This window comes from Ceratotherium simum, chromosome 9, assembly GCF_057802395.1.
Source record: "Ceratotherium simum simum isolate JZ-2026a chromosome 9, ASM5780239v1, whole genome shotgun sequence".
In the NCBI taxonomy this organism is placed as follows: domain Eukaryota; kingdom Metazoa; phylum Chordata; class Mammalia; order Perissodactyla; family Rhinocerotidae; genus Ceratotherium; species Ceratotherium simum.
The window spans coordinates 79,359,562-79,378,141 of NC_141908.1; the positions used below are offsets into that span (position 1 = coordinate 79,359,562).

The 18,580-nt window shown below is 37.6% G+C and overlaps 1 protein-coding gene across 12 annotated transcripts in view; it reads right to left on the reverse strand.

Annotated features, from left to right (window-relative positions):
* Window positions 1-18,580, reverse strand: part of RAPH1 (Ras association (RalGDS/AF-6) and pleckstrin homology domains 1) — a 102,859-nt gene that overhangs the window by 71,294 nt on the left and 12,985 nt on the right. The window contains exon 1 of one of the 12 annotated variants that reach the window (XM_087435667.1): window positions 17,077-18,145. The exons of the other annotated variants lie outside the window; for them this stretch is intronic. The gene's annotated coding sequence lies outside the window, so the exon portion shown is untranslated. Of the gene's footprint in view, window positions 1-17,076; window positions 18,146-18,580 lie in introns of those variants that run through there. 12 annotated transcript variants of the gene reach the window in all.

Genomic DNA, 18,580 nt, shown 5'->3' on the forward strand with positions numbered 1-18,580 from the left:
CACAAATCCTTTTCCTTCAACTTGGAGTAATACCTAACTTTCCCAAGACACAATGAATATCATCATTGTACATTCCACACTCTTTTTTTTTAAAATTTTTTTTGTGTGTGTGGTTGAGGAAGATCAGCCCTGGGCTAACATCCGATGCCAATCCTCCTCTCTTTTCTGAGGAAGATTGGCCCTGAACTAACATCTGTGCCCATCTTCCTCTACTTTATACGGGATGCTGCCACAGCACGGCTCGACAAGCAGTGCGTCGGTGCGTGCCCAGGATCTGAACCAGCGAACCCCGGGGCCACTGCAGCAGAGCACGAGCACTTAACCGCTTGTGCCATCGGGCCGGCCCCTGTACATTTCATACTCTTGACTTACATTTCTGAAATACAAATTTTGTTCCAGTGGATCTAGGCAATATTTGGAATACAACCTGTTAGTTGGTTTAAACAATTCCTCAGAGATTAAAGATATCTTTAATCTCGAATAAGAATTTGTACACATCTTACACCTCTAAAGCAGCAATCAACAAAATTACCTCTATGATCTTTAAATGTGTTTATGAGATATGTAAAGAATCTACTTATCTGATGAAGTGTCATGAAGCTAAATTTTAAACCTTATTTTACTATATAAAATTTTGCAGAAAGGGTCAAATAATGTTGCAAAATCAAACTGAACTCAGTTTTAATGATGCTGAAGATCAGATCATATCCCATTTAATCACTTAAGGGAAATAATTTTCTTAAGCTTAATACTACAAAAGATCACAGATTATCAATATCTCTAACAGAAACTGATAATTCCCATTTCTGAATTTCACTACTTTAAGCATGCATAAATCACGGCATTCTACCTTGACAAATGAAAAATGGATCAACTAATTCTCCAATTCATAAATCTGACTCTTAAAAAGATCTGGTTTTTATAATTCACTTGTGTTAATACTATTTCTAAGATTTTTATTCATTATTGAATTATTTACAGATCAACCTCAATAGAAACCTAATATCATACATACTTCATTGAGTTATCTACCCATGAAAAACATAAAATTTTAGTGCAAAGAGAAACTTCACCTGACCAGGTGACTTAATCACTCAAATAATTGTTGGAAGTTGGAGAACCTCTAGAAGTAGTAACACCCAGTCTTCATAACGAAGGTCAACAAGCAAAAGAACCAGGAACATAATAGTCAACCTCCTCTTACTCCCTAATCTTCAAAATTAAACACATTGGAATAACCCAGAAGCTGACATATTCTAGGAGGAATTTTGCTTTGAGATAATGATAGTTATATCTACATGTCCCTTCTGAGCACACACTGTAAGGGCCCATAAGGAAAAGGCAATACTGGAAAAATGAAACAATAGGAATATAATTTTACAGAGCAAACACAAAATAGTTCAAAATGAATATGAGTATTTTACATTATCACAGAGCCAACCAGAACTATAGACTTTACATCAACGTCTAATGTGTTTTGTGAGTTTTCTCCTATTATTCAAACTCAATAATTATTTGGATTTTAAAAATCTCTTTAAATATCTTCATTAATAGTTTTGTTTTTATCTGGATTACTGAAGACTCAAGTAGAGGAAAATATGGCTAGGGAACAATGACAGAGAGTCATAAAATAAATGGAAATTTTGAAGCAACTATTTGACAATGACCATTTATGTAACTTTTGCCAATTTTGTCCTTTCTCGAATTTCTGTCACCACATGGCTTATTTTATAAAAATTAACTTAAGACGCTTGTGAGATTCTTCCAATAAAAATTTTAGGTCCTACAACATTTCCTAAAGGATCTACACTCTAAAACAGCACTCTCCATTCCCAAGAAGCTGATGTCGATCCTTATTCTCCTACCCCCAATATGGCGTCACTTGTTTACTTGAGACACCAAATGAGGAGCCCCCAGGAAATTTCCTTATAGACTCTGCACTGTCTCAAGTCAGCAAATCTAGTAAGGAAATTCATTCTTTGTTATATATCAATGCCCCTACTGGAAATGATGACAGCAGAAAGTGCAAATAAAATAATCCAATAGTCACTCAACTGACTCTCCAATCAAAGGGGAGTAAAATTAAGGAAAAGAATATAGAACTTACAAGTCTTATTTTTAAAATAATTTGGATTTAAATGGAAAGCTTCTAATGTGACACTTTTCCTTAATGATGTGGAAATAGGCCTGAGGAAACCATAATACATACTAAAACAAATATTGTGAAATTATTCTATGACTATGAGATTACTCATAGTCTTATAGAGTACTTTAGGGGGAATATATTTAAGTTTCACTTAAATTCCTGCTCCACTACATCTGAGGGACACTATGTCCTAAAAGAAATGTACCCTACCACAAATGAAAAGGTTACTCCCCAAAGTGCAGACTTATTGAACACAGAATAAAATCCAAAGTTGGTGGCAAGTGGAGAAGGCCCTGAGTGCTCCTGGCCTTCAGGTACCTCTCTGACCTCTCTTCCCACTCTCCCCTCCAGCCACAATGCCCTGCCCGCTGTTCCTTGGAGCAGTTGCAGGGCGGGAGGGTGTGGAGTCCGTTTTGAAGATAGATTGAGAAATGCCTAGCAAACATCCAACTGGAAAATAATGAGGAAGAGTTGACTCAGCTAATGAGAAGATTTGATTAGCCTGAATATTATTTCAAAATTATACACTTATTACAGAAAAATCAGAGATTACAGCTAATAATGACAACTAATATTTTAAACTAATTTATTTTATTAATGAAGTAAAAATAGAAATAAGGAGGAAACGATCTACCACAGCTTATACGCTGGTTGGTTTCATTTTACAGATAACAGTGAATAACTGTGCTTCAATTATTACAGGTTAAAACTTGTAATATTTATAAGTAAGCTCCACTACATATAACGAAACTACCCATTTAGTATGAAATAATATTATTCCCAATAAATTTTCCAGGAAGTTAATTATTCAAGCATATTTTCCCTATTAACCTTCCTCTTGGGAGATATTTTGGTTTACTATTCACCTTCCTCACTGTGAGATGAAATAGCGATCTTTATCAAGAAGGTTGGGCTTAGATGAAGGCTTAAGATTTTGAATAAATATATTCCAGGCAGGCCAAATTACAAAGAGCAAAGGAGAAAGTCTGTGTTTGTGAGAATGTCATGAGACTGACTCAAATAAAGCAAGAGGGAAGAGTAAGATTTAAAAGCCAAGGACTAAGGCGAGACCCGGTCATATAGGACCTTGAAAGCCAAGCCTGTTTTTTTTTCCAGGAGGCAACTGGATTCTTAGACACAGATGTGAACGGGGGAGGGAAAGAAATAGTATTTATGCAGAGGACTTGGTGACTGTATAAGAGTTATTAGAGAAGGGAAAGACCATTGGAAGGCTACTTATAGATATCAGGTAGAGATAATTATAGATATGGAAACCGAAGTCCTGAGAGGATATACAATTTACACAAGTCACATACTTAGAGAGTGGCAAGAAAAATACAAGGTATACAGCCAGGGTGCCTAATTTATTACTGAACTCTTTTTGTCCCTTTAATAACTTAAAAATAATTGCTTTTCTGTAAAAATGAGTACTCTATACTTAAAACCACATGAAAACTCTCAGAAGGCAGAGCTGCCACTACAGCATTTCTCTAGGTCTAGCACACTCACTGTTCCAAAGAGGCAAGAGAAGCTCAGATTTTATTTAATATTTACTGAACATCTACTATGTGCCAGACGCGGAGGAGCAGAGATGAACATGACAGCCTCTGTCCTTAAGGAAAGTATGATGTAGGAGGGGAGAGACAAGAAAAACAACGATGAAACCCTGTGTTCAGTGCTAGAATAGAGGTATATGATGTGAGTGCAGTTTTAACTCGATTTGAGAAAGAGAGAGGAAAGGGTGATGCTTCAGTCAAGACCTGAAGAATGAATATGCAAGGCAGAGAAGAGGAAGGGTGTTTTAGGCAGAAGGATCAGCATGTGCAAGGGTCTAAAGGTGTGAGCAAGTAAGACATGTTGAGAACTCTAAGTGGCTTAACATTTCTGAAGCATAACATGTGTGGTGTAGACCCATGGAAAACGGGGCTGGAGAGGGGATACAGGCAAAATTATAAGCCACACCAAAGAGTTTGGACTTGATGCTACATGGTAATATTTTTCCAATGCTCAGCTGATGACCTGCCCAAGATCTACTGAATACCAATTTCCAGGGAGTGAGCCATCTTTAATAAGTCCCCCCAGGTATTGTTTATGCCCACTAAAGTCTGACAACCCGTGTAGTGTGTTGTGTTATAATTACTGGGAGGACTTGCAAGACAAAAGTAATGCAGTTTTGCACAAGCACAGTTTGGTTAAAGGCAGAACAACCTAGAATGAGTACTCCTGAAGACCATAAAGAAATTAGGCAGCATCAAGACCCCTTAATTAACACATCCCGATTACTCCTCCTCCATTACCATAGTCCCACGCTTCTTAGAGTTACTCATTTAGAAATAAATTTTAGTTCTGCACGTCCAGTTATGTTTCAGTAGCTCTCATAACAATGGTTTTTGAAACACCTCCTATGCTGCTGTAATCTGACAAATAATTCTAAAGAAAAACAGGCACTGGAGAAGGGGGGCTATGAAGACGTCTAGGTTCAAGGAGTGCCCCCAACTGTGTGAGATACAACTCTTGCAAAATAAAAGCAAGAGGAAGGAAACCTAAATCAGACAAAAGAAACAATAAGAAAAAAATCTGTTAAATTTAGTAAGGCACAAAAAGAGGAAGAAGACTCATCAAAAGGAGGAGGGAGGAAGTCAGAGCAGAGAAGGAAAAGGAGAGAAATAGGACACAACGTAATGTAAAATGAAGTTAGAATTGTGGGGGATGGAGGGCCATTAACCACTTCTCTGAATAGGACCCTGAGAGGTATGTTTCTCTCTTGACGTACAACTAACACAGGATCTTTAGTTCTGCTGTGAACTAAACGGTATCGTTTGTAAACTGCCCGAATGGAAACTGGAATTTAATAAACTCACTGAATTTACATGAGTTCTTTACAGAATTAAGATATTAACCAGGTTGTGTGTAGAGCAACATTTTCCTTAGGTTTTACCTTTTAATTTTGTTGGATGGTCTTTTTTTTTTTTTTTTGTGAGGAAGATCGGCCCTGAGCTAACATCTGCCAATTCTACTCTTTTTTGCTGAGGAACACTGGCCCTGGGCTAACATTCATGTCCATCTTCCTCTACTTTATATGGGGCACTGCCACAGCATGGCTTGACAAGCGGTGCGTCAGTGCACATCCGGGATCCGAACCAGCGAACTCCGGGCCGCTGCAACGGTGCGCGCGCACTTAACCGCTTGCGCCACCGGGCAGGCCCCTGGATGGTCTTTTTTTTTTAAGACACTGTTAAACATTTTTTTTAAGTTATCAAACATAAATTATTTTCCCAGTAACTTCCTGCACTGTGTTGTTCAGTAAATTCTTCTCCACCCAAAAATCAGATAAAAGTTTATGTATATTTTAAATTTTATTTTATTATTCATTCTTTTATGTAGTCATTACATTTTACACAGGTAACTTAGTTTGGCACATAATATGACAGTGAGAACCTACATTGATTTTTTCCAAAATTTAAAATTTTCCATCCTTGATATGTTTCTTGTATTTATATATTTATGTTCTACACATATAACAAGTTCTTTTTCTGAGGATCCTTTTCCACTGTGTCCCTGTTCTTAAATAAACATCATTCTAAAGCTTCTGTTATGGCCGGCCCTGTGGCTTGGTGGTTAAGTGCGCGCGCTGCGATGCTGGTGGCCCGGGTTCGGATCCCGGGTGCGCATCGAGGCACCACTTCTCCGTTCATCCTGAGGCCGAGTCCCGCATACAGCAACTAGAAGGATGTGCAGCTACGACATACAACTATCCACTGGGGCTTTGGGGGGAAAAAATAAAATAAAATAAAATAAAATAAAAATAAAGCTTCTGTTATTAATTTATAAAGCAGATGAGTTAAAAAAAAAAAAAAAAGAACTCAGAAGTTGCTTTTTGTATATCCATTACTGAAGTGTTCTCCATAGGTTAGTGACCCTCAACAAAAAAGGCCCAAGTTCTGCTTAGGGTCCAACACTTCAAAATACTTTGCCTACAAACAGCATTGTGCTAAGTGTACTAAGCAGGATACAAAGAAAGCAAAAAATACACTCCATGACTTCAAAAAACATTAATCCTAACCTTGGAAGAGATGGTAAACATAGAAGTATCTTGATTAACAAATTCTCTATGAACAAAGTTCCTTTTGTAGGCCTGGTATGAAGCAAATCTAAAGGAAGCTATGGTCTCCTAAGTGCAGAAAGGGACTAAGAAAGAAGCAACGCACTAGTTATTCAAAGATTTCGCAGGAGCAAGCCGAGTAAACTGGCCATCAGGACACTTGCATGACCTGGTCCTCTGGGAGTGAGCTGATACTCGGAACTAAGCTTTGTAGTTTCCACATGGAACTGAACGTCCCTTAGTAAATAAGAGAAGTGTACTTCTCTTGGACTAGCCATGGTGAAACCCTCCTTATCCAAAGGAAAGAGAAATACTAGGGAGGTGATTCACACCCTCATGCCTTCTCTTTTATTTATTGTCTCTGTTTTTGACAACCCAGGATGTAACTAACACATCCTCTTCATTATCATGTACATTAACTGTGAAGTAACTAAAGATCATATAAGGAAGCATAAAAACAAATAAGAACTATTTTAATAGTTGATAGAGGTTATAATGCCTAAGAGCTATAGATCAAATCAAAGGCAATTTTGTTAATTTAATGCTTTATTTATCAAGGACTTAAATGCACCTAGTAAAGGAAATGCAGGAACTAGTAAAGGAATTCCTTTTACAGAATGATGAACCATATTCATTTCTTTATTGACGCTGGACTTTCATAATATTGGATACTTAATCTACTAAACCCCACACAGGAACTCCTTATCTAAAGTGAAAAAACCAATCTTAGTTCAATGCTGTAGAAACTCCTAAAATTCCTATCAACAAGAAGCTCTAATGATCAATCTTATACTTACTGCACAGTACACCATAAACCATAATCTGAAATCACAGAGCAACTAAAAAACAAACGCTAAAACAAATGAACAAAGCCCCAAGAATAATAAGTGTAATATTCTTTTGTTTATATTCCAGCTTTGTAAGTTTATTTCAAGAACTGTGAGAGAATTTCTGTTGTTTTAAGCCACCCAGTTTGTGGTGATTTGTTATAGCAGCCTAAGGAACTAATACAGCCACTATACATATATCTGCAGAAATGGGGCTTCCATGACTACTTCCAGAGATGTTCATCTTACTCACTCTGCTCCACACTTGGGACCTTTTCTGCTATGCCACACAGGTATGTATGGAGTCATCTTTGGAGACAGCTGATGCTGTACATGCACTCTACAGCTTCCACTGGAAGTAGAGGCTAGGACTTTACTCTTGGGTAGGAGAAATTGTCTTGAAATTCTTGAAAGCCTCATTAGGGAGGCAGGTGACTACTGTTTTTCTCCACTTTTGCCCTATGCCACTACCAGACAGCCAAATGCATGGCAGGAAATCCAGCCCCTCAGGGCAGCATACGCTTTTTGGGGAAAGGGAGAGTGCCAGATGCTGCAGCCTGTAGCGCAGAGCCACTGGGATTGGATTTTGAGTCATCAGTATGAACTCAAGGTTTCCAAGAGACAAAAGTAAAGGGAAGCATAGAAATAAAGATGGATATATCTGTACGTGTGTTCATAGGTATGCCCACTGAAAGGGCCTAGTAGTAATGACACCCCAGAAGCAATTAGCATACATACTGCCCAGTTTTTGGTTTCCAAAAAAATATTCTACCTAAAAAGTAACCAGAGATCCTTGGAGTTATGAGTCTAGGGCTGGGGCAGGGAAAAAAATAAGATGAGTCCCTAGAACATCTTCTTGTGCCAGAAAGTCAATAAACATGGGGACACGTCATCAGGACACAGACGCCAGCCTGAAGGGAGTTCCAGGGGCCTAATCTGGGATAATTTAAGCATCAAAATAAATGATGACAGAACTATAACTCATTGAATAAAATAAGAATCCATGAATCCATACTGATATAAATAAATACATGAGGAAGAAATCTCTTCCTTATAGTAGAATGCAAACTAATTAATGTAGATGAAATGACAGAAGAGCACCATTTTGCCAACCACTGTAGTAACGTTTGATTTAGGCAAGAATCATCAATACATGCTAAATCTAGTGGGTGAAAATTTGTTGAGACTATTTACATAGTCTCAAAGTATCTTCCCACAGATTACTGGGGGACGGGGGGGAGGACACTGCCTTAACCAAGTGATCAAAGTTAACGTCACCAATATTGGGGCAAACCAACCCAATATGCTTCCTGTAATGATGCACTGAGAAGACACATCATCATTTTGTGGTATTCCTGATAAAAATGCATTACCTAAATCACATTTTAAGAGATATTTTACAAAATAATTGGTCTATAGTTTCCAAAAATGTGCAGCTTAAGAGCACAAAGAAAGGCTGAGGATATGTTTCAGATTAAAGGAAATCTAAAGAGACGTGACAACTAAATGTAATGCTTGATCCTAGACTGGATTCTGGACCCAGAGAAAACATATAAGTATATAAACATAGCTATAAAGGACAATAATGAGATAACTGACAAAATTTGACTATGGCTTGTGGATTAGATCACAGTATTGTATCAATGTTACATTTTCTGATTTTGGTAAGACTGCAGTTATGTAAGAGAATATCTTTGATCTTAGGAAATAAAGAATTTAGTTATAAAGGAACACAATGTCTACAGCTTATTCTCAAATGGCTCAGAAAAAAATGTGTTTGTATGTATGTGAGAGTGTGTGTGTGTATAAATATGTATATAGGGAAGGAAGAATGATAATAAGGCAAAATGTAAACAATAGGTGAATCTGTGTATGTTACATGCCGTCAACTCCTGGCGACCCTGTGAATGAGTGATGTGCACAGTATCCTGTCCTCAGCAGCCCTTCTCAGCTCCTATTACAGACTCATGCCTATGGCTTCCCTTATGGAGTCAATCCATCTCATATTTGGTCTTTCTCTTTTCCTGTTTCTACTTTTCCCAGCATTATTGTCTTTTCCAAAGAATCCTGCCTTCTCATGTTGTGCCCAAAGTAGGGCAGCTTGTTTTATCATTTTTGCCTCCAGCAATAGTTCAGGCTTAATTTCCTCTAGGACCCACTTGTTCGTCTTTCTGGCAGTCCAGGGCATCCGTAGAGCTCTCCTCCAACACCATATATCAAATGAGTCAGTTTTTTTTCCTGTCAGCCTTCTGCACTGTCCAGCTCTCACACCTGTACATAGTAGTTGGGAATAAGAGGATGTGGATAATCTTGGCCTTGGTCTCTAATGACACTTCCGTACACTTGATGATCTTTCCTAATTCTTTCACTGCTGACCATCTAAGTCTCAGTCGTCTCTTGATTTCCTGGCTGCAGTCTTCACTTAAACTGATGACTGAACCAAGGTAAACAAAACCTTCTAACAATTTCAGTGTCTTCATTGTCTATGTTAAAGTTGTGTGGTTCTTCTGCAGTCACGATTTTTGTCTTCTGGATGTTCAAATGCAGTTCTGCTTCAGCACTTCCTTCTTTCACTTTCATCAGAAGTCACTTCCCATCACTGCTGCTTTCTGCCAGTGAGATGGTGTCACCTGCATATCTGAGATTGTTGATATTTCTTCCACCAATTTTCACTCCTCCTTCATCTGAGTCTAGCCCAGTTTTTCGGTATGTTCTGTGTACAGAAAAAACCAGGAGATAAAATACACCGTTGTCTGACACCTTTGCCTACAGGAAACCATTCTGTCTCTCCAAATTCTGTCCTGACAGTGGCTTCTTGCCCATTGTACAGGTTACACATCAGGACAATCGAGGGCTGAGGCACATCCATTTCTTTTAGCGCAGCCCATATTGCTTTTCATGATCTACGCAGTCAAAGGCTTTACTGTAGTCTATAAAACAGACTAACCTTCTGAAATTCTTTGGAGCACTCCAGTAGCCAACGAATGACTGCAATTAGATCTCGTATGCCTCTCGCTTTTCGAAATCTGGTTTGGACATCAGGCATTTCTTGCTCCACACAAGGTAAAAGCCTTTGCTGCAGCACCCTGAGCATCACTTTACTTGCATGGGAAATTAGAGCAATGATTCTATAGTTACTGCACTCCTTGGCATCTCCTTTCTTGGAGATTGGGATATATGTTGAGCATTTCCAGTCTGTAGGCCATAGTTTTGTTTTCCATATTTGTTGGCAAATTCTTGTTAGGATTTTGACAGATTCAGTCTCTGTGGATTTAAATAATTCTATCGATATCCCATCTACCCCCAGTGACTTATTTCTTCCCAGTGCTTTCAGGGCTAGCTTTAACTTCACTTTCTAAAATTACAGGTTCCTCATGAGAATCTTCTTCAAAGTCATCTGTCATCCTTTTGTATCTTTTTTTATTGAGATAACATCAGTTTATAATATTACAAAAAATTTCATGTGTACATCATTATATTTCGACTTCTGTATAGATTACATCATGTCTCTTCTGTGTAGATCTTCGGTATACTGTTTCCATCTTCCCTTTATTTTCTCCCCATCAGACAGTGTGCTTCTCTGTTGGTCGGTCAGCATTCCTAATCTAATTTATTTTATTTTATTTATTTTTTTTTTTTTTAGATTTTTTTTTTATTTATTCCCCTCAAAGCCCCAGTAGATAGTTGTATGTCATAGCTGCACATCCTTCTAGTTGCTGTATGTGGGACTCGGCCTCAGGATGGCCGGAGAAGTGGTGCCTCCATGCGCACCCAGGATCCGAACCCCGGCCACCAGCATTGCAGCGCGTGCACTTAACCACCAAGCCACAGGGCCGGCCCCCTAATCTAATTTAAATTTCCCGAATCTTCTGAAAAAGATCTCTTGTTCTTCCTTTTCTGTTGTTTTCTTCTATCTCTTTGCATTGGCCATTATAGTAGTTCTCTTTATAAGTGAACCCAGGTAAAGGGAATATGGAAATTGTTTATGCTCTTCTTACAACTTTCCATAAATCTGAAATTTTATCAAAATAAATTAAGGGAGAAAGAGAGGAAGGGAGGGAGGGGAGATAAAGAAAGAAAAGAAAGAATAGTCTCTCCCCTTAGGAAGTTGTGATTTAGTTAGGAAAACAGTGTGTGTCAATTAATTGATCATTTAAAATTCAGAAATAAATTTAAGAAAAAGAAAAAACATATAGGCTGAAAAATATTTCTAGCAAATAAAAACATGCAGTTTTATCTAAGGACATTGAAAAATAATTGCATATTTGTCCACACATGGTTTTTATTACACGTGCATATGTTACCTTTCCTAAACTGCATTTGCCTGGCTTAGTTAACTTTTTTAGCTTATGTTGGTCATCATAAAATTAGCTTTACTTAATGCAAATAAAAGCTTAACATCTTAGAAAAATAAATACTCATCACATAATTCTATCACAGAGGCAAAAGACAATCATTTCTAACCTTTGGAAGAAAAAAAATCAAGTAACTAAAAAAAAAAGTTGGTTAACATCACAAGTAGGGGGTCAGGAAGATCAGAATTCAATTCTAAATCAAAGATTAGTATTTAGTCAAATAAAGTTTAAGCTAAATAGACTTCAAGATTTTGTTTTTAAAGATGCTTTTTAAAATTTTGTTACTAAATATGAGAACAAAGGGAATTAAACAGTAAAACACTTGTACTCTGCATTATTCATTATTAACATATCCCTGACCTCTTGCCAACATCCAGAGATAGGAAGTGCCAGAGTTGACCAAGTACCCCTTACCCAACAAAGCTGAGATGTCTGCTTTCTGTTTCATCTATCTCATAAATGTAAAAATCCTAGGAAAGATATTTACAACACATTACTGATAGAAGATACATTCAATACAGTCTCCCATACAATCAACCAATCCATCTAAATAAAAGTCACATCACTAAACTGTAATTACCACAGAGCAATTCATCAAGTGAGCGCCAGGAGGCTCAACTATTTTTCTGACTCCTTGCCCTCCTTTGCATTTTGATGACCACCATCTTGGTTCAGATCCACACTGTATGGTCCTAAGATTATTCTAGCAACTTCCTAACTGAACTCTCTTCTTTAATCCATCACTGTCAGACTAGTCTTCTTAAAGACTCATTTCATGTCATGATTCTGCTCAAACACCCACAAGGGTTCCCCACGACTTTCTGAATTAAGTACCAACTCTTCATCAAATGCTTTCAGACTGTCTTAGACACGGCCTCAACCTCAATTTTCAACTTTATTTTCTACCCTTCAATCAATCTAAACTACTTAACATTCTCAAAAAACAAGTCATGCTTTCTTAACTTGGCCTTGGTTCATGTTTTCAACCTGACTGCAACATCTCGACCTGTCCAAAGAGTGACAGGATACATTTCTCTCCCTTTCTAAAATCCCAATGAAACGACAGTAAACAATTACAAAATGGAATAAACTCATAAAGCCACTGAGAGCTGCAGATGGCAAAGGCACCAAAAGATCAGAGATTTTGGCAAATTTATGGAAAACAGAAACAGGTATAAAATCATACAGGCAGATGAACCAGAGCAGGCGTCACAGCTCAAACAAGCATTTTTCCTCAACATTTATTCAACAAATATGCAATTAAGCACATACTATGTACCAAACACTACTCCAGAAGCTCAGGGTACAGCTATAAATGTGACAAGGGACCTGGTACCACTGAACTTACATTCTAGTGAAGGGAGAGAAATATTAAACAACAAAAACAAAAAAAAATCTGACCCATGACAAGTGTAGTACTAATTAAATTAGGGTTGTGTGGAAAGTGACTGAGTAGCTGCTTTAGATTCAATGGACAGGGAAGGCCTCTCTGAGTAGTGATACTTAAACTGAGATATGAATGACAAGAAGGAATCAGACATGCAAAGATCAGAGAGATTATTCCAGGTAGAGGGTATGAATGTGGTGTGTCATGGAACAGAAAGAAAGATTAATCTGATGGGAGGAGAGGGCAAGATCATGCAAGGATTTGTAAACCAAGAAAAGGAGTTTGGATTTTATTCTAAGGAAGCCCTCTCAAGTGAATAAGTCATCCCTCACAAAGGTTGCAAGAGAGGTGGGGATCATTCTTAAAGGAATCAGAGGATAGAGTGAGAAACGGGACAGAGGTAGGAAAAAGGATGCTTAGCAGGACAGCAGCTAATATTCCCCATACCAGCACCCCCAAGGTAATTTTGGCCCTTGCTTCCAAGGTTAAGGAAACTAGAAAAAACAACTCTCTTAAGCCTGGAAGCAACCTTAAATGCCTTCAGATGTCAGGTGGCCAATATAAATACCAGCGGTAGCCAGATGTAAACCCAATAGGGAATAGTGGGGCCTGAGAACTAGAGGGCATACCTCAGCTAAAAACATTTGAGTTTTTTTTAAAATTTATTCTGGAATTAGCTGGTGGTAAAGTTGCACAACCTCGTGAATATAGTAAAACCCCCTGAATTTTACACTTTAAAAGACTGAATGTTATGTATATGTATTATATTTAAAAAAAACTAAAAAAACCAAACAAACAAAAGAAGAGTTAGATAATACTTCCTGTAAGAGGCCCATGAACTCTGTACCTCTCTCGGCAGTTACAGCTAATCAGCTCTGTATTACATGGTGGTTGTTTGTGCACTTGCCTTATCACCCTCCACACCCGACTAGGTTGCAGGTTTCTGGAGAGAGACTGTATGATTCTCATTTTCCACCCCAGATCAACTACCAAAGAATCATATTATTTCTTCATCTTAATTTCAAGTTTTTTTCTGCTAAATATTTCTAATTTAAGGTCACTCAAAATTTAAGATGACATCTAATTTAAGATGACTCAAAGCTAAAGGTGTATTTCTTAAACTAAAAAAAAAATTGCGGCTAATTTATCCAGTTCTCAATAAATACTAATTTAAAGGAACCAACACATTTAAAATTATTTTCCCTATCAATTGAAGAATGGTTTAGAAAAATCAAACAAAATTCTACAATGCACTTTAGGTTCAGCAGAAAATTTTTATAATATTTCTATAAGTTTATCTGTTTTAGGGATATGATTTGATTCAATAGCTGTGTTGTAACATGACTCTTTTGTAAAAATTAACAAATGAGTATTAGTAAGGGTTTCTGCACATGGCAGAAACGTAACTCGAACTAGTTTTAAGCAAAGAATCTATTCAAATATGGAAGTTTATCAATACGTTTATCACAATGTTATCTCTTCTCTTAACTTCCTTCATCTCCCTTTTTCTCCTTTCCAAGGTTTCATTCCAAAATTCTGTACCCTGTTCTGCAACCTGCTTTACCTCTCCATCTCTTTAGATTCTCTCTCCTCACTCTGTCCCATCAATTCTCTCTCTCAGTATCCCTCAAAGGAGCTACTCTCAATTCTTACATATGAAAATCCAAAATTCACACAGTTACTAAAAAAGATTTTTAGAATTAACCAGAATTCTGGATAGAAACTCAAGGTTGGGGAGAAATTACTTTACTAGTAAATCCCACAGATAGTAGTTCTTCCTCCATCTTTGCATGTCTTAGTATATTATTCTGGCAGGAATCAGAAAACCAACCAGAGATGGCTCATTATTCCTGATATTAAGCAGACACAAATGCAAATAGATAACATTGAATGGTCAAGAATTGCTCTGGGTGAAAAGGATAGGGTCTATAAAGTTACTGAAATTTTCAGAATGAGTTTGTTGGGTGTTTAAACAACAGATGCTAAACATCCTCTAACATTTTAACACACATTCTAGTTAATAAGAAAACTCAAGTAAGTAAATCTTTCATTTTTATGACCTAAGTTTGAATTAGTAAGAATAGAACTTTCATTATCTTATCGCACTGAAAGGGTTCATTTAAGGAAAGTCTGCAAGATCTTCCTAGCCTATGCCATGTAGGACTAAACAAGGAGTCAGGAGATTGGAAGTTTTTATTCTGCCACTAACTAGCTAGATCTTTGGGCTAAATCATTAAATCTTTAGGCCTCATTTTCTTAATCTGCAAAAAAAAAGATGGACTAGTTGGATCCAAAGGTCTCTCCCCACTCTCCCCAACCCATTCTTTTCTGAAGTGCTATTATTTAATTACTGACTTCTACTGACTCTAAATCCCTTCCAATTTATCCGTCTTCTCTCTCCAGTCTTAATTTCAGAGAAGTACCTCCCGCCAGGTACACTGCTTAAGGGGAGTGACAGGCTTAGGGAACTGGCTTTTCCACAGACACACCCTGGGGTATGGGCGGGTACATTGCTCTAGTTTGAAAAAGCAGGAAAGTGGTGGTATCACCTCCAGCTTATTATAATGAGGAAATAAGTTCAAAGAGAGTCCCAGAAAGAGGAAAGATTAAAATATTTTATGGGCTACCTGTTTTTTATTAACCTCAATAAAATTTAAACAAAAAATTAAAATTTAACTAAAATTTAATTAAAAATTAAGGTAAAAAATTAAAAATAAAAACCAATAACTTCACTGATCTTCCTACAACTTTAAATAAACCATTAACAATGCCTAACCATTATAAGTTTTGGTTATACAGTACGTTGGATAAAAAGAGAAGGAGGTTTTCAAAATATCAGTGATTCTCATCTCACCACACTGGCCAAAACTAAATAACTGTCAGGCAGTGTTAAGTCTGGTGCCCTGTTTTTGATCATACCTAAAAGGTTCACATAATTGGCCTCATATCCATAATATACAAAAAAGAAGACATTCTGGTTGCGATTTGTCATTCCACAGATGGCTAAATTGGCAGCTATGGCTAACCTGATGTCCTTCTTTCCATTACTATTTCATACGCATTCCCAGCTGAAGAGAATGAACTTCACGTGGTTAAGGGCTGGGCCTCTCCAGTTATTAGACTACCTGACTCAAACATTGAATAGCTCCATGAACCTATACTAGCCCTCTTAAATCCTCTAAACCTATTTCCTCACTTGTAAAATCACCTCACATCATTATGGTGAAGTGTAAATGAAATAACTACGTAAAAGACTCAGCCCAGTGTCTGGAGCATAGGTAACATCTATTGAAAGCTTCCTATTTTCATTGTGGCCCAGCTCCTATCAATGAATGATGTTTTCTCCCCTTCTCTATTTGAGTGAGTGGTTGACAAAAACATTAAAAAGGGATTAAACATCATTAGCAGAGTTACTTAAAATCAGATTTAATAATTTTGGCATAGAAATAAATGATATACTGCTACAGTATTATTTCAGAGACTGTCACAAGGAGAAATGCCTTTGGCTTTGTTAAACCAAGTCTGAAACAGATAAGGAAAACAGAAACATCTATATGAAAAAAAAATTCCTTGTTTTTAATCTCTACATTTTAGAGCAAAATGATCCATTATGAACATCTCCAAGATATCTGTTTAAGTGACTACAGATAATGCTCACAACCAACTCAAGAGAAGAGTTTCCCGGCAATACAAAACATATCTAAGCTCCATCTGTTTTTCAAGATCCAATTTAAGTTCCACTTTCCCCACGAAACTACCCTGACTGCAGCAATGTGTTCTTTTAAACGTCGGTTTTTTATTTACTGTCATATCGCAGTATTTAGCACTCTAGTATAGACTACCATTGTTTTCTATTGATATTATATATATTGAATACAAAGAGAGGAGGGAAGTTTCAAAACACTAGTAAATCAATGCGGGGGGGGGGGGGGAGGCGGTGGTTAATGCATGTGAAGTACAGGTAAGAAGGCTTGAAACCTCTTCAATAGTTGCCATGAAGCTTTTTAAATATACGCCTGAGGTCCATCCAGCGCATTCTGATTAGTGGGAGATTGGGATGGAGTCTGCATACTTGTATATTTTTAAAGCTCCAAGAAAAGTGAAAGCAGGATTAAACACTACTTTTTAACCTTCCTTCTTATAGGTGGCGGCATTTGCATATTTGTGACTTCCTTACCACTTGTAATGAAACTTTTTTCAGATAGAAGATAGATAAAATTTTGTTCACCAGAACTTCAGCTGGGGATCAATAAACCTACCTGATACGTTAAGATAGATGGTATTTTCAAGATGATTGCGACAATATCCCCAGTCTCATATGTTCTTCTTACAAGAAGCAAGAGCTTCTGCCTTAAGACTCCTCCTGTTGAGAGGTCAAGTCTATTCCCTTCCCTGGAATCTGGCTGGACCTGTAACTATGAAGGAAGTGATGCTGAGTGACCTCGGGCTAGATCATCAAAGATGCTAATGGCTTCCACCTGTTTCTCTTGGAAAGCTGCCGTTGGAACTCAAACATCATGCTGTGAGGAAGCCCAGGCCACTCAAGGAGGCCAAGTATAGAAAGCAGCCCACAGCCTCAGCTGAGGTTCCAGCCCACAATGCATCAACCACCAGACAGGTAAGTGAGGAATCTTGGAGATGACTCCAGCTCCAGGTGCCTCTGACTGCAACTGCATGAGACACTCCCAGTGAGAACCATCTAAGCCTGGTCAACCCCCAGAACCATTCGAGATAATAATAAAATGACTGCTGCTGTCTTCAATCACTAAGTTCTGGGGTGATCCACTACACAGCAATAGATACGGCAACACAGTGCTATTCCTTGTGAAAAATATATTGAGAGTGAGGGACTAGACTGAAGTTCTGAGAAAGCTCTACAGGACAGAAAGGGTGGCAGGTCTGAAGCACTGGCTGAGGAAAGCAGCCATGGCTGAGGCGCAGAGGCTGTCAGAGAGTAAAAGGCTTTGTATCACGTGATTTCTCCATTGTAAACTCCCAAACTGTCAACAAAGTCACTAAATTTATGAGACCTTTGGCTTGTAAAGCAAAGAGCTGGGTGCCTACAATGGACTAGGGGCAAAGATACAGGAGCAGAGAGAGATGGGACCATAAGGAAATAAAGTGAGAAATCATGGAGAGGGAACTGACACTCACAGGCTAAATACACCTAAATCATACAGAGGCTCCAAGTGAATTCTTAGGTTAAAAAATTAGCTTTCCTTTTTGGTTAAAAATAGATCCAGAGTTTAGGACTGCTGTTACCTGTATGCTTCTCTCTCAGAAGACCAGCAAGACCAAAGCTTAAATACTATTTAAGAATAAATACTGACAGAATTCTAGGTTCAAGCAGAATTAACTCTATGCTTATTTGTACTAAAAAAAAATAGTTATTTTTCACTTAACAAGATACTACTTTTTAAGAAGAAATAATATTGTTCATTCCACAAATACTTAATGAAATACTACTATGGGCCCAGCACTGTACTGATAAGCCCAGGGAACACAGCTCTTTAAAGGGCAGACATAATCCCTGCTCTCAGGCAGTTTTATTAAAATCTCTAACAAGAGAATAGAACTGTAATACTTTTTATACTCTTTACTTTTAAAATTAATGCGCCTACACGATACAATACTTTAAATTTGAAATGTTTTTCATTTTACACACACACACACACACACACACACATGAGGGGAAGTTAAAGACAAATTTTCTAAGAATGGTATTCAGCATTCCCAGAGTAAATCATTTCTACTCTTATAACC